Source organism: Capsicum annuum, unplaced genomic scaffold (genome assembly GCF_002878395.1).
Source record: "Capsicum annuum cultivar UCD-10X-F1 unplaced genomic scaffold, UCD10Xv1.1 ctg82394, whole genome shotgun sequence".
NCBI lineage: Eukaryota > Viridiplantae > Streptophyta > Magnoliopsida > Solanales > Solanaceae > Capsicum > Capsicum annuum.
Genome location: NW_025893185.1, coordinates 882 through 18,063, shown reverse-complemented (window position 1 = coordinate 18,063; position 17,182 = coordinate 882). Strand labels below are relative to the sequence as shown.

The 17,182-nt window shown below is 42.7% G+C and overlaps 1 non-coding gene and 2 pseudogenes across 1 annotated transcript; 2 read left to right on the top strand and 1 right to left on the bottom strand.

Moving 5' to 3' along the window:
* The first annotated feature begins 6 nt into the window (after nucleotides 1-6).
* Nucleotides 7-2,549, top strand: LOC124895464 (annotated as a pseudogene).
* A 5,835-nt stretch (nucleotides 2,550-8,384) lies between these two features.
* TRNAM-CAU lies at nucleotides 8,385-8,458 on the top strand. Its single transcript has one exon. It is a non-coding gene; the product is annotated as a tRNA-Met (tRNA).
* Nucleotides 8,459-13,382: 4,924 nt separating this feature from the next.
* LOC124895465 lies at nucleotides 13,383-15,592 on the bottom strand (annotated as a pseudogene).
* Nucleotides 15,593-17,182: the final 1,590 nt, after the last annotated feature.

Genomic DNA, 17,182 nt, shown 5'->3' with positions numbered 1-17,182 from the left:
CGCGGGTTAGCCACCTCGTGCAATGTGTCAGTAGCCATTCTGACAGGCAGTAGACACTACTACTACTGAAAGGGCGGTCAATCTTGCTTAATTACACTTTCACTTTGCCACATCAGTACGACAAGGCGGACATTGGTGCGCGGTAAAAAAGTTCGAGATTTCATTTAAGAATTTTCTATTAATAAGCGTCCCTATTTTTTGGATAGGATAGAGAATGTGCATTGCCTAGGGGAACTATAGTCTAGGTCAGAGCTGAGTTAATCGTAGTTTTTTATCCATAGGATAGGGAAAAAAGGGAGGAGAATAATAAGAATAAGTTTTCCATAAAGAGCTCACGAGACTCCCCATACGAAGAAAGGAGCGACCCGCCAGATTCAAATTAGCATATAGAAAAGTGGAATCCGTTCTAAATTCCCCTAATTTCTTTCTCTCATGTCATGAGGAGTCGCTTTGGTGATGCAGTTCAGCAAATCTCACCTACATCTGCGGAGCCGGATATCAGCAGGACGATCCAAAATATTAGGTGGCCCGCGGGCATAGAAAAAAAGAAAGACAATTAAAAAACAATTGTATGACCGATAGTAGTACATGGTTGACTTGGAACTAATTATTGAAAACCATAAATGAGTTTTATATATTCGAAAGCCTGCTCCTAATAAAAACTATAAAATCCACACTCTAAAAGGTTAGAGTAGACATCAGATAGATATGATGGGTCTAGCACGTGGAAACGCTCTTTAATGGAACTTTAGCCTTAGCTGGCCATGCCCGAAGTCCTTACCTTAACTGCAAGGAGGGGGATGCCGAAATAAAATAAGGATTCAATCTAGCCACAGGTTCCCCTATGGCTACCTTGTAAAGTTGTGAAAAAGCAAAGAAAGAATGGCTATAAACATCATCGACCTTTCATTGATCTTTTGCGCCTCGGGCGTTCGCCAGTCGATCAACCAAGAAATGAGTTGGTCGAGGCGGAGTGACTGAAAGATCTCTGACGTCATCAAAATGCCTCCTTTATACAGGAACACATAGCCAAAGAAGAAGACGCTTTAAGATGATCCCCAGAGTTGTGTTCGCTATTCTAAAAAAGAAAGAAAGAGATTTTTTTGAGATTCTCAATTCTGCCTTTTTTGATCCCATGCTTTCCATTGGTCAACAACTAACTAAAGTGCTCTATACTTCTTCACTACTCCTACAGGCTTGACGGAGTTAAGCTGTATTGAGGGAATCATTTTGTCTCAATCAATCAATAATGCCTCAACTAGATAAATTCACTTATTTCACACTGGATCTAGCGCAGATTGTCTCCAACCCACTTGAACAATTTGAAATAATCCCATTGATTCTTATGAAAATAGGAAACTTATATTTCTCATTCACAAATCCATCTTTGTTTATGCTACTAACTCTCAGTTTGGTCCTACTTTTGGTTTATTTTGTTACTAAAAAGGGAGGAGGAAACTCAGTACCAAATGTTTGGCAATCCTTGGTAGAGCTTATTTATGATTTCGTGCTGAACCCGGTAAACGAACAAATAGGTGGTCTTTCCGAAAATGTGAAACAAAAGTTTTCCCCTCGCATCTCGATCACTTTTACTTTTTCATTATTTTGTAATCCCCAGGGTATGATACCTTATAGCTTCACAGTCACAAGTCATTTTCTCATTGCATTGGGTCTCTCATTTTTTATTTTTATTGGCATTACTATAGTGGGATTTCAAAAAAATGGGCTTCATTTTTTAAGCTTCTTATTACCGACAGGAGTCCCACTGCCATTAGCACCTTTTTTAGTACTCCTTGAGCTAATCCCTTATTGTTTTTGAGCATTAAGCTCAGGAATACGTTTATTTGCTAATATGATGGACGATGATAGTTCAGTAAAGATTTTAAGTGGGTTCGCTTGGACTATGCTATGTATGAATGATCTTTTATATTTCCAGGGGATCTTGGTCCTTTATTTATAGTTCTTGCATTAACTGGTCTGGAATTAGGTGTAGCTATGTCAAAAGCTCATATTTCTACGATCTTAATCTGTATTTACTTGAATAATGCTATAAATCTTCATCAAAGTGCTTATTTTTTATAATTGAACAAAAGCGAGTCTGAATGGGTATACTTAGTCGTGGAGCATTCCGAGTCTTTTCTTTAGGGATCGTTCCTGCGCATCTCCTTACTTTATAGCAGTTATTGCTCCGGTTCCAGAAGGTATATAGCTCTCGCCTCAGCTTTTTCTTTGAAATCGGAGACTGTTCCAATTTCCTACTGAGATAGGCAAGCGGAGGGAGAACTAGACGTATCTTGCTAGGCAAAGACAAGTTAGAATGGATAGCTCGCGGGTGGGATTGATGGGATAGATCACTATTGTAGAAGGAGGTAGAACCAGGGGAAGAATTATGGCTATAAAGGTCCTCGCCCTCTTAGGCACATGGTTCTAAAGATTCAATCTCAAAGCGGTACTAAAGATTAGGCAGAAGAAGAACTAGAACTCGAATTCTTTGCCCCTCCCCCTGTACCAAGAAGCAAGTTCAGAACATAAGGATAATGGGCTCCTCTATTAGAAGTTATTAGTTTACAGAGCTATCTCAGATATCTCAAGTAAGGAGATGGGACGGGTTTGATAGTTAGAGTTCTATTTCTAGGAAGGAAGAGACTATTGGGAAGCTCACTCTCGGCCGGGCTCGAAGCAGAGGGTAGAACGTAATATCTCTTGTTTGTTCAGCTCATCAAGCTATTACAAAAGAGTCCTTAAAGAAAGCAAGCAGCAAGTCAGTTTGCGCATAGCATACTCTCTCACTTCTTCTCCTTTTACGACCGGTCGAAGGGGAATGGGACAACTCAAAATGGACCAATTCGAGAAAAGGGTCAAGATATGGTGCTGCGGTCAGAACAAGGAATCCTTTCTAGGAGGATAATGCAAATTGTGATATATCTCAATAGTTAACGGAAAGGAATAGGCGAGAGGAGAAGTGTTGTTTGCAAGCGAACCCAATAATGCCATGAGGCAGAGAGCCTTTTGATGAAGCCTGCACCCACTGGGAAAAAGGAATAATATACCTTGCCAGAGTTTCCCCATAAGGGGTCTTAAACAACATAAGAAAAAGCTTCACCGACTACTTTATCCACAAGAATGTCATAAAGGTTCTCTCCGGTCTCCCTCAAAAAGACAGCTTTAGAGCGCAAGCCTAATCACCAATAAGCAAGTGGCTCTTTCAGTACAGAAAAGTTACTGGATAGACTCAGCGTTTGGACTTCTGATTCAAAGTCACACATCAGAATAAGAATGCTGGGTTTGCCAAAGGGATGTTGGGGTAAAATCCCATCATATCACTGAGGCGAATACTGTCCTGTAGGACAACCTTTAATCTGTGCCCTTTAACTTATGAATGTCTGATCGTAATAGGTATTTAGGAGTTAGTAGGGCTAGGATTAAAGTCTTGTTCTCATTTTCTCTCCAACCATTTGGTAGGATTGAGGATGACTGTTAGTAAGTTTAACCGGTCACGTCCACTACCTTCATATATTTGATTGGAAGGAAAAAAAACCTCAATCTGTATTTGAAGGGAAAGATAGTGGATTTCTCCGAAGGATAAAACCCAAGGAGATACATCTCTTTCTGTAGAGATGGTGTTTAATAGGGATGGGCATCATTGGTCTCACTGTAACCCGTAATGGGTGAGTAGTTCCATATGATGTTTAGTACTATACGGTTGTGTGCTCAATCAAAGGTATCTATTATCATTTGATAGATATGCCGTATATAGCACACTTGAAGGGTCCAACAAAGATCTTAGTTTGATCAAGTTCGGGCCTGATCGAGACGTGTTATAATGTGGAATCAGTGAGGGATTGATGATTACACCAAGGTACTCGGAAATCTCTCATTGTCATCCTCTTTGATAATGCATATTTGAAGGTTATTCAAGAGACATCAGTAGACTTACCATCTTCTGGTGAAAAGACGTAGTCTATAAAGGAGCAAGCCATAAGGACTTTGTAGATCGTGAGAATGCATGTTCTAATGCTTGCACGGGCTCATCTGCTTCCAACAATCCAAAAAAGTGAGTTTCACAGAAGGAAGGCTGGTTTGTCAATGCTTGAACTTATTGATCTAAGTGAGCTATGAGGTTAGTCTTCTAAGATCAACTTACTTCAAAGTGCCCAAACATTATTTGTTAATTGAAGGAATGATCCTATCAGTGATTATGTGCTTATCTAATGAATTGAGTCTTCCAAGAAAGGTTTCTAATGAATCTGCTAATTGAGGTTCTAGATTCGTTCAAAAGGCAGAAAGGAATAGGCTAAGGGCCGCACCTTAATGATCCCTAACCATATTGATGTTCCTGAGTTCTAGTCTTTCTGGTAGCCAATGATCTAAGGGAGCTAGTAGTGCAAAGATACTCAAAAGTGGTACGCGCACATAAAAAGCGGTTGGACGGTGTCTTTCTCTATTTTGTTCCTTCCTCGGCAAGCTTGGGAGTTTCCTGATGTAAGCTCCCTGGGTACGGTTTTGGAGTTTATGTAAATGCCCTATCTTCAAAGGGAGCTGCTGACTTAAGGTATCCCCTGATCCGAGGGTAAGCTAGAATTTCGTATGGTGAAGAGGAAAGGAAGAAGTCATTGTAAAGGAAGACGACATTGACCATTTCCACTGCCTGCCTAAAGGCTTATTGGTAGCTCTTAGGTTCTCTGTCAGTAGAGTGATTGCCAAAACCTAGGTATGTTTTTGGAGAATAATAAGAAGAGACGGTCGTAGCTTTTAGAGACTATCCTCTGCAGTTGTAGCTACGTGGAAGCCAGCTACTTAATGAAAAGCCCCCTAACCATTCCGCTATTCCTGCCCTAAAGCAAGGAAATCCGCTCTGACCCACCACCCTGGTAGGAATTGCCAGATTTACAGTTTATGAATCCTTGTAATACAAGTTCTTTCCTCTAACGATGGCTACTTCCTATTCAAGTGCCACTTATCTTAACACAACTTGAGATAATTGACTCCCAGCCTAGCTAGACCTGGTGAAAGCAATCAAGCCAAAGCAAGATTGATTTCTTCAACGGTAAGAGCTGCAGATGAAATAGCAGTGGTTATGCCGACATTTTCCCTTATCTTATTGTTGGATTATCGGATTCCATTCTTTCGATTAGGAAGGAGGTTCACTTAGAGCTTTCTCGGGAATCAAAGTATAAAGAGGGTGAACTCCGAACAAGGCAGAAGGTATAAAAGACTCGGCTGGACAAGAGGATCTACTTTCATTACCTGGGAAATGTTAGGAGGTGCGCTACCGTACTGCCCCACTTATGATCTTGCCTTGAATCTTCCAGTTAGTGGACTGGTCTATTGCTGCAGTATGCTGCTTACCAGTTATGCCGAAGAGAAAAATATGGAGGATTGATCCTATTCACTGCTAATCGTGCAGTTTCCTTCCAATGATAAGGCTTTCGGGCAGTGGAAGTGGCCTTCCACTTAAGTTTCTTTGTCAGTTTGAGTTCTAATAGTAGGAGCGCCAAGGTAAGCCCTTGCAGCCATTGAGATATATCTAGTGGAAATGCTAGTTTCCAGCTATCCGATTCAAGTCTTTCGTTCTGCCAGCAAGCTGGTGCTTGTAGCCTGTGGGTTAGACTGCCCTAAAGCGAGTAGGAGTGTACTCACATGCAGTTGGAAAGTTTGAAAGCAGAGCAGGAGTCTTCATCTCAAATGGGCTTTGATAGATCTTTGAAATTGGAAAAAGATGCTCAGTCCACTCTCTTTTCAATCCAGTTATAGTTGGAGTAGTAAGCTCATCTAGTTCCCCCTCTTTCTCTCTTTCCTGCAGTTTGAGTTTTAGTTGTCTTTCCTGTCGATCTCGACGAGCCAGTCTTAGTAGTTGTCCTAATAGGAGGAGGGCCATGTAATAGTTGCTAGTCTTACTTCCATGGAGTGGTAGAAAGCGAAATTGGGAGAAATTTGACATCCTGTCTTATCTTATATCGATTTTACTCTTTTTGTCTTTCTGTGCCATCTTCAGGCGATCGTAGACTTTATCTAAGAGGTGGATTTCCCTCGATAGTTGGGCATATTATATATGATGGATACGAGTGGGCCAGGCAAGTGAATAGGTATCAGGCCAGGTTACTTTTCTGAGAGTCCTAAGGAGGCTACCTAAACAATCATTGAAAGGCTTAAGAGAGGTCAGGAAGGACAAATCAAAGAGAAGGGTGGTTCGTAGATTAGTATGAGTATGAACTTCAGCGTGAAGTGGTCAGGTTCACTCCTTCTAGAGGAATGGATTCGTGTACTGATTGCTTGTCTTAGCTTCTATATCCCTCACTCGATAGATCTTCATTTGTTAGAATGAATTCCTTATTGCTCTAAACGAGCTACATGACTCAGGTAGCTTGTCTCCAGAACCTCCACTTCCCACATCGAGCTTAGAAACCCGGTCTTTTTCATTAAAAAAGAAAGATTTTAGCAATCCTCATCAAGGAAGGGGTCCCATCGCACATTCGATTCATGAACAGAGGATTCGTAAACAGACAGGCTTGACATTCCTTAAAAAGTGGAAAAGAGAGGATTTGCAAGATCAATAAAAGTCAAATAGCGAATAGAATGACCTAAGAGCAAAAGTCTTGGAAGAGTGAGCGCAGGGAAGGATATTTCTTTAAATAAAGAAGTCGATTTCAAACTCATTTCACTCCTCTCGTTTATACTATTTTTCAAGGTCGGATTGGAATCTTCACTCCCTTCCTGAAGGAATTCGATGAAGAAATCGTCTATCTTATAGAGCTTTTTCCTCTCCTCTCTTTAAACTGAGAAAGAAGAAAGAAGTCCCTCGACTTTTATTTCAATAAGTGTCTGTAGACACAAAGTAGTGTGATGTATTGCTTTCTTTGTTATGTTGAATGAAGTTCTATGTCTTTTGTTCACTTAATTAAGTAAAGTTGTGTCTTTGTTTGGTTTGGTTTGTTGTGTTTGCATGTATGGTATGGGCCAAAACCTAGTCTAAAGTGTTCACTACTTATGTGAATTGTGAATATAAATAATAAAGACTTTTTCGTAAAAATGTGCATGTGAAAGTTGAAAGAAAGTGTACTGTAGATGTGCTTATTAAGCCTTTCCAGCTCTTAAGCTTCTCCTTCTTCCTTGAGTCAACCCTAATCTTGCTAGTTCAGTTCGTATGTTTTACGTGAGCGCGTTGAAGTTGAACTAGTGTGCATGGACCTTATCCACACGTTTTTCGGCCTAGACGCTAATAAGACGAAAACCCAGGACTCAAGCGTTTTCGATCTCTGTTTTTGCGCGAAAGTATCATAAAATCCTGAATGGAATCCAGCCTTACCCAACCGGAAGCAAACGAAAGAGGGGAGGCCGGGAACGTACATTCATAATTGATTCATATTCTATCCTCGGACGGGAAGTCTCAAAGCTCTTTTGCCAGCTTAGCGTCTTGATGGTCTGTTCAATCAGTTGATTATGTCAAAACAGGGAACAGAAGACTTGCTTTTGTTCCAGTTTCTGATTCAAGAATGTTCCTATCATTTCTGAACGTTAACGTTTAGGTGAGCCACACCTCCAGAATATCTAGAACCGGTTGGGATTGGTTCACTAAATATCCGGAGAAAGGCAAAAATCATCTATTCTTTTTCATGATATTCCTTGCTTTACTACCAGGTAGTCGAAAATCAATTCATCCGGAATTCCACTGTCCTTTCAAGAATGGCATGAAGCTTTGGTTTGGCTGTGCCTGCTACCCAGCCGTACTTTATCCACGATGTTTTCTCGGGCTAGGTTACATGAAAATAGAACTTGACTTGACACACAAATTCAATTCCCGAATTGATCGATATGTTTATGGGCATCTCACTTAGTGGACATGGAATCTTTTAGCATAGACATGGTCTAGTTTCATTTCAAAATCCCTCGGCTAAAGTCTCTTACGAGAAAATTAGCTGACTTGCTTAGGTGATGGTTTATTCTTAGCCAAATGAAAAGAAGCAAGGATCCTTTGTTTTGGAGGTTCTTTCTCGAGCCGGAGTGCGCTGTGCCTAGTTCTCACTCCATTTATTCCGTTCGTTGAGTGAGAAATGGGAAATTTATGGAAAGTTACAATCCCTACCACGGAATAGTGCACCTACACGCCTTCATCGACGTTGTTTTTTGACCGGAAGGCCGAGAGCTAACTATCGAGATTTTGGACTATCTGGACACATACTTCGTGAAATGGTTCATGCATGTTTGTTGCCAGGAGCAACAAGATCAAGTTGGTAAGGATTAATGCTTCATTTCTATTTCTATGGTCGATGATCATAGAAGCCCCTTTACCATTCTGTATAAATGGGCTATTCTATTTGTACAGATAGGGTGGAGGGGCGCATTTTATCCTTGTTTATCTATTAGTTTTCAGTTCTTATCTTCGGCGCGGGGTAGAGCAGTTTGGTAGCTCGCAAGGCTCATAACCTTGAGGTCACGGGTTCAAATCCTGTCTCCGCAACATCTTGTTTTTCCAAACAATAGCCGGGTTCACTCTGGTAACTAGTAATTAATTCCCACCTTTCGCCTTTTGGGGGTGGAAGGCAAAAGAAAACGTAGGGTCAAAACTCGCACCTGTGTCCAAAGTTTGACTCTTGAGTCAGAATGATAAGGCATTTCGCAAGCTTGAATCCCTAGAAAGCAGAACTGCAGTTCGTAAGTTTGCTCTTACTTCTTTATTCAATTCTTTTCCCACTTCATTGCCTTCTATTCCTCTTTTATTCTTTCTAATGTAATATCATAAGCATCCAATGCAGCTTCTTCTGCGAACTCTTCTGCTGCAGCAGATTCATTCTGATCCTTTAGATCCGCTCTCTCTTTCTCTGGCTCCCTTACTTGAAAGCTTTTAGTCGATCTACTCAGTCAAAGAGTTTTTTCAACTCCGATCCTTTCAGCCCTAGTTTCGCTCTAAGCCAAGGCCTTTAGTCGATCTGGTTCTTAGTATCCTTCCTCTTTAGTCTAGCTGACAGCTTTTCCCCTTGACTCGCCTGCTTTGGGAAGTCAATATTCTATAGTTGGAATCTATCTTCCACTGGCTGTGACAAAGACATATCTGCTAGAAGAAGTGCGGTCATAAAGTCTTTCTTTCCCCAAGGGCAGAAGGAGTTCGGAATGACTATCTCTCTCGTCCAGTCCACGAAAATGCCCCTTCCTTGTTGTTGTGGCTAAAAGCCTTGGTGATCTATCTTCCTTCTCTTAGGCCCCTAGACCATGATGTATTAGATCCCCATGAATGAGGAAAGGTAGTTTCAACTAAGGTCTTAAAGTCCAGCCCGGTGATGAATCTTCTTCCACTCCCCGGAGTCGTAGAGCAATGTCTTTATTGGCAGTTGCGCAACCTTCGATTGAAGCTACTTCTGCGGATTGCGACAGCACCTGGCCTTGGATCAAGGCTCTCACTCGCTCAAGACGTCGATGCGCCACCGGGTTGACCCTTTTCTTACCAGCATGGGGAGTTGCGATGGATGCCAAGATGAAGACTCCTCAGCGCCAATTAGGGGGTACAAGAGATAGTTGGATCGTAAGACTTTCTCTCACATCCCACTCCCTTCCATGAGATAGTCAATTTTAGCATCTTTGAAGAATCATATTGAGAAAAAGAAAGAAGCCTGGGGATAAAGTGATGAGCCCGAGATGTTATAAAGCTTTGGGTTTGACTTTTTCGTCTGCTTTGTATGAGTCGACGTATGGAATGCGCCAAGACATGACTTTGTATGCCATGGCACTGAGAGAAAGACACAGGAGAATTCCTCTTTTAGGAAGACCTAGTAGCTCAGGATCTCTGACGTTTCATGTCTGTGCCTTTGATCACATACTTTGTCCGCTCGAAGGCTCATGCTCGATCCTCTTTCATTGGATACAGGGATTTCGTTCGCTCACGGCTCGTTCGGGAAAAGAGAAAGAAATGGAGTGAAGAGCTTCGTTGACTGATTTCAGAACCTCGCCTTCCTACAATGCTATTCGGATTTGCGATAAGGGCTGCGCTCTATACGCCTTTGGATTCAGCTGTTGAATAAAAAGTCTAAATGAGAAAGATAGGCTTGAAAGAAAAGCGCTTGGGTGAAGTTCAAAGAAGAATGGCTGTCTCTAGCTACTCTCAGTTTCATTTGCTTTGTAGTTGATCCCGTCTTCCGTACCGGATTCATAGGCTTGGATAAGGCTTTCACTGCCTTCGCTAAAGGGAGTTCCGTCGGTTCAGTTTGCTTAGAGGCAGAAGGCCTAGAAGAGGCCTAGAAGTCATAAGGAATAGGCACTGTACCGGCCTCTAAGGTTTGGCTTTTCTTTTATTGACTTTCTTGAGTCAATGTCGCATTTCGCGTGCTTGGTTAGATCTCCTAACCTAATGTAATGAACGAGAAGGTGCAAAATTCAGTCTTAGCTAAGCGGGTAAGAGAAAAAATCTTTCTTTCCCTCTTATTCTACAATATTATTGTTTATTCTGTTAGGTGATTACTTTTCATTTTATATAGCTGTAAAAGCTTCCTTTTTCTTTCCCTCAGCAAATCAAGTTTCCTTAAGCTCGTTCTTTTAAAGCCGTGAGTCTTTATCTTGTCTTTTCTCTTTTTTCTAAGTGGAATTGTAGGCGGCATTTAGGGTCTAGCCTTGGACTCATTGAAGAAAGCACTTGAGGTGAAGACCAATGAGCGATTGCGACAACTACGGACCCCTTAACTAGGTTTTTGACTAATACTAACTAATAGGCTTTCAGAAGCTTTTCCACACAAAGAGGGGAGGAAGTGCTTGCTGCCAACTTGCCAGACGAGCGGACATCTGAGCTCAGCAGCGCATTTACTATTTGGAGATGGATGGCGCCAGGCAGGGTAAAAAGAAGGATTTTTTTCCATTAGCCGAGGAAAGAAGTAGCAAAGGAATATCGCTATCGTGGGAAAAAAAGAAAAACGTAGGATTGATCGAAGGGATCCGGCTAAAAACAAAAAGAAGAGATCAAGGAGAGGGAGCTAGACGAGCACTTGCAAGAGAGCGAGCGGCAGATCTAAAACTGCTATAGTAAAGTAGAACGAAAGTACCTCCCAAAGGTTCTACCTTTTCTTGTGCGTTCGGGAATAAATAGAAAGTTTCAAAATGTATAGAAGACTCTCGATTGATTGGTTGTAATGTTCACGAGGTTGTATATAATCCAATGTTCAGTGATATGACTTTCCTACTGACTGAATTGCTTGAATTAGTTGAAGGTGCGGAGTCTTCTTCTTTTGATTTGAGACGAATTTTTCTACTGAAAGTGCTTTTGATAGGGAATAGGGAAAAGCCTTGCCTTATTCAAGAGTACCAGGAAGGAGAAGAATAAGCATTACCTCTGTTGAAGGAAGAAGCCCCTCCCTTTGCTTATTTATTCTTCCTGGTCTTCGGGTCTCATCTGAACGGCTCGCTGCCTATTTAGTTACATTTTAGGTAACGATTCCAGAACAGAACTAGAGATCCTGGCCCCCTCCCTTGAAAGCTCCTGGTGCTGCGACTATCACCGGTAAGTTGCGTCGGATCAACATCGGGAAACAAATAAACTGCAAAAGTAACTAAGTCAACGCCTATTTGCTGTGGATCTACTGGCCCGGACGCTTGAATCTATTCCACCGCAAACAAAACAACCGAATATACTACTGCAGGATCTTCCGCTGCTTTTGTTGTTATTGCTCTCACCTCTCACTACGCCACCTCAGCAGCTGGGACTCCCTAACCTTTTCTATCTATCTTTAGAAGTAGGGCGAGTGAGTCCGTTCCTTTCCCGTGAAGGTTTTGGGATATGTGACCAGATGCTGCCTCCAGATCTAACGTCTCTATCAACTAAATTCTCTTTTCTTCACCGGATCGATACTAACTTACCTACTCCTGCTCCTACCGGATCCAAGAGGGCCGATGCTCGATTCCCTGACCCATTACTCATTCCTTCCCGACTCGATAGGGATTGCAATCTCGAGAGACGGAGCAATAATTGACCTCCGACAATAGGTAGATGGGGTGGGCGTAGATGGATACAGTGAAATCAATCCTTATTCCGCACTCCCTCTCACCGACCTGAAACATATATAAATCATGAATTCTTCAGAGCGGGCCGGGCGTACGGGGACCGTCGAAGAAGTGCCTCAACGCGCCACAGCCACTACTTTGACTCCTTTTATGCAATTATGAACTCCACGGAACTTTATCAATTCCAACACAACTTATCCTTTTGGAGATGACGTAACAAACTACGCGAGCCTCCCAACGAAGCCAACATAAATCCGATCCGAATAAAAAAAATAAAAGGAAGTTTTATTATTGTGGTATACCAGCCACCTGTTCTGGAACTGGAAGTTCCAATCGAAGCATATAGATCCTTAAATAGATTTGTATGTACAGCCACTTCAGTCGTGCTCGTCCTTTCTCAAAAGTATCTTTTTTCTGGGAACATGGTCAACCAGAAATTATTATGTTCGCGATTCATCATCCACCGATGGATAAAATGCTCCAGTTTTCCATTCTCATATGAGGTCGGAAAGTGGATTGGCAGCAGGTCGGAATGAAGTGATTCATCATGCTCAAACATGAGCCGATCACTCGTTAGGGACGATTTATAGATCATCAAATTCCCACAAATGGAATGAAAAGTGCGTCCATGTAAATGATCAAGACCTCGCAAAAAACAACGCTCCTTCCCCATATGGAGTTCGGAACCCAAAGGCAATCGTTGAGTGAACTCTATCTTTTTTGTATTAGTTGACCTAAGCCGCACCCTTACTGCTGGGGTGGGGATCGGCCTCCGAACCATATGTGGGATGAGTTTTTGCCTCATACAGCTCGGACCGAAGATCGGGGAAGTTTAGAAGAGATGGGGAAACCTAGCAGATACCGGTCGGGGCGGGGATAAGCTTGCTTCTTCACAAGCCTATCCCCCCAAAAAACCGACCCTGTAGCGCTAGCGCTTCGCGTTCTTTCTATTCCATCCCATTCTATTTCGGGATAGGCGGTTAATACTAAAATAATAAGTGTAGTAGTCGTCGTCTGACCAATCGGCTCGGACACCAGACCGCCCGTGCCCTCCTATTTTGTCTCGCCCTAAATGGAATGGCTCTCTTAGTTACGCTGCGCCCCGACCCGAGTCCCCACGTCCGCTTTTCTCCGCCCGCAACCCAATAAGTTGGCAAAGCCAACACAAGATTAGGGTCGTCCCCTTCATTCTATGTTGACCCCGGCCCGGGCTGGCTTCTTGGGAAGCCCGTTCCCACCGCGCTCACGGCCCGACTGGCCTGCCAGCGGTAGTGGGAATTCTCCCGTTCCCTGGTCAAAGACTTGGTTGGATGCAGGATCTACTCCACGAGGAGCGGTATGGACGTAGATGATATCATCACGACCCCTCTTTTCGTACCGCTAGGGATGCTTAACGCCACTTCGCTAACTGGAGTTACCTGCGCTTTTGTGTCTCTCAGTGTGGTCAGCACTGGGTGTTTCCGAGCAGCGAGGCTTACACCCATTCACATTAGTTCATCCAAAGTTCCTTACCCTTATGCACGACTTATTGAATAAGCCATCTTCCTATCAAGGTTAAGGAGTTAACTGAGCATCTCAGTGGCGGGATTGAATACCCGAATCGAATCAGAGTTTACGCCGCCCGCCCTGAACAAATAGGAGGCGTGGGCCACAGGTCGCACATAAGCCGCTGGGTCGCATGACAGAAGAACACCCAACATAAAGATGCACACTCCTCCATGTGAAATATTCATCTTCATAGGAGCTTTTTGATAGTAGTCGTGACCAACAGCCATCATCTCTCAGCTTGTTGGTAAGGTGAGAGCTTCAAGCCCGATTTTAGGTGGCGCACCCTCAACACAAGCACCACCCAACGAAGGGGGGACGGGGAAAGCTATAGGCCCAAAACCTTCGACCCTTCTTTCTAAATGGGGGTGCCCGAGGCACCTCATCTTCTCATTTCGTCGTTGCTCATTCCCGTTAGGCCGAAGTGTTTGGCCTTTCCTTCTCCACGCCCGCTCAGGCTTCGTTAACCTATCGCGTGGTAAAAAGAAGAAAGTATGAAAGAATAGTAAACGGAGCACACCGCAGAAAGATTCTAAATATGAGAAGTCCCCCTTGGATTCGAGAAGAAGGAAATGAAGAACGGGAACGAAACGAAATAAAACGTTTCTAGCTCTAGTTTCGGATGAGCTTCACCCAATTATGTATGGTAATAGAATAGGGCAGCTTGCTCTGACCAAGACTCCACTTTTTGCTCCGTCCGTGGAGCGTATGAATTTCCTGGAATGTAGATAGACCAAAAGAGGGAATGAAGGGACAGGAATAGGAATTATAGTACCATTGGAAAAAAAGGGCACCTGTCGGAACATCTCTACTAACGAACTATTTCAATAGTACGGGTGCTGCCGTGCCACGAGGCACGACCATGGAAGTAATGAAAAAGAAAAATTTATGTAGTTGGACCATCTGTTCTATCCGTTCGAGTTTTGCTTCACTAGAGAAGATGAGAGGCTAAAAATGAAAGCGTTCGCAACACATACCGAAAGGGTACTAATTAAGCCGACCATTAATGACTAGTTAAAACACCAGGAGTGGTCTGATCCCCTATTTGATCAGACCGCTCTGAGAAAGATAAAAAGCAAACTCTCATAGTTCGGAGCCCAGCTCCAACAACTTCTTCGTAAGTGAGGTGAGGTACTTTTTTTGGTTTGAATAGGGGGTCGCCCTTATTTTGGTTGAAGTAGCCACGACTTTGGTCGTAGTTAGTTTAAACCCATAAACCCAGTCCACTTGCAGCCATGTTGATCAAAATGACTAATTTTAATGACTTGACCAGTCACTAGCCCTCGTATTATAAGATTCTCTCACCCTGTGGTCGACATTCCATTCCCCTTAGTCGTAGGTGCTCGTTCTATTTTGATTTGAATGGGCCGGGGCTCCCGAGGTACATATGGTCGGCCTTTCGGGTGTCTCGGTGATACAAACAAAGAAAAGACGATGGTTTTTAACATACCCTTGAACAAAAAGCCAATCCTTACCAAAGGAGGAAATAGAATAATCTACCTTCTTTTTTCCTTCCCGTTGATTCCCCCCGACAATCAAGCTACACTTTCTTCTAACAAGTGGCTGAGAGTTAGCAAGCAACCTTGGCCTCTTGGCAGGAGGTTCGCTGTCCCCCTTCTTTCCGATCCGACCGCAGTACGGCACCTGAACTCAAAGCTATGATCAGATCCGATTGGATCTGGTCCTATCCGACCCAACCCCAAAACTTAGAACTGCCGGCCTATTTGGACGGTAGAACGGGGAGAGGGGGAGTCGTGCCCATTCTCTATCCGGGCACGAGCAGGAACATCCCAAAAAATAGAAAAGCAAATACATGTACATGATGTAACAGCATATTCAAAAATACGTGATCCAATTTGATTGGCTGCCCACAGAAAGGAAAGAGTTTACCGACCGCATAACAATTCATTCTTGTGTGTAGCGCGTGGGCCCATGTCTCCCGAACGATCATAGTACGGCCACTCATCTAATATAAAATCAATGAGTAGATCTCACCTCCCTTCCCCATACCATAGCCGGAAGGGATAGCGTATCCACAGAAAAGAGAGTGCAGGCCCTTGCCCAACATTTCGTTTAGACGCGGCTCGAATACCTTTATGCTATAGGCTGTGTTAAGCATGCTTCTTTGACAGAAAACAAACTCTTTTTCCATGAAAACAGTCGCAACTATAAATGGTGGTAAGCTCTCTATCAACTATAGGGGGCTCTTCATAGTAAAAAACTACGTCACTATATGGATTCCAACTGAACTTCAACTTCTACTTGGTTGATTAATTCAGGGGCAGTGCTGGAACATAATGTTGGCCGATCTCCATTTCCATATGGTAATTGAAGTCAAACAGGAGAAAACCAGGTGCAATTCAATCCTTATTCCTAGCAATGATTCCCAAAAAAGCAAAACCTCACTAGACTAAGGCCCATTGCTATGGGGACTACACTATATAAGAGAATGACTAAGGCAATTGCCAATAGTTTCTATTGAAAGACAGGCTGACTCTTTAAAAAGGGCGCCCTCCTAATCTCATTTTGATAGGAAGAGATATTGATAATTATCCCAAAGAGGCTTACTACTCAGCTGATAGATCAGGTGAGCCAGCCATGATCACTAAACTCACCAAAGAAGCAGCATATGCAAATTGGAATCATAGGTTTCTATATGCTTAAGGAAAATGGGATTTGCAGAGTAGGATACGAAAGTGTATTTATATACAATGGAAAGCCCCTATAATCCATGGACGACCAGTGGAGTTCATAAAAGAAAGCAAAGAAAGATCCGCGACAAAGCTGTCCCCTCTCTCCATATCTCTACTTATTAGCTGGGTGTAGATAACACTGTAATAATAACAAAGCCAGATAGAGATACTGTTCATTCTGAATTGATTCAGATGGCGAGGACCCACGGAAAAATCCACCTTATTCATGCTCCGCACAGCAACTTGCCCGGTCAATATTATATGTCTATGCTAAACTTGGTGATCTATTTCCGTTGCCCCCTTTAAGCGTATGTGATATAATCATTCTTATCTCAGAAGAGAAGTATGCATTGTCCCCACTTAAGTTATTAAGTATTTCCAAAGACAAGGCGATTTCTTTTTATGTTGAAACTTTATGTCAGCCAGGGAACCCTGATCATAAATGGGTTATTTGTCCCGATGAAAGGGACGCTCTCCTTTTAATCGCTCTGGCGCATATGTTGAATAGTTGTTTTATGCGTTCATCTATCTTTCAGGAGCAGTCGTGTGGTTTTCCCAGAGATCGCCGTGAGTTCTTTGCCAAATTAGGTGGAGTGGGGAAGAAACTAACTATTTTCATCTTGAATCTAACACCCTCACAAGGTACTATTCCTCATAAAAGAATTTACAAAAGCTGGCACCCTTGGTGCATGATAGATACGTAATATCCTTAGTTTCATCCTTTTTAAAGATACCAATGACCAAAATGGAATTTATTGTTCTATTACGGAAGTTGGGATCCCACACGCTGGGTTAATCACTAAGGTCTTATAAAATTTGATGTTGGATGATTTCGACCGGGGATTTAAACAGCTATACCCTAGTCTTTCTTATTATCGTTACTTGGGTTACTGTTACGTATTATTTCCATGTTTTAGTCTCCAAAGCGAGCAGCAGTGTGAAGAAGAAATGAATAGTAGCCTCTT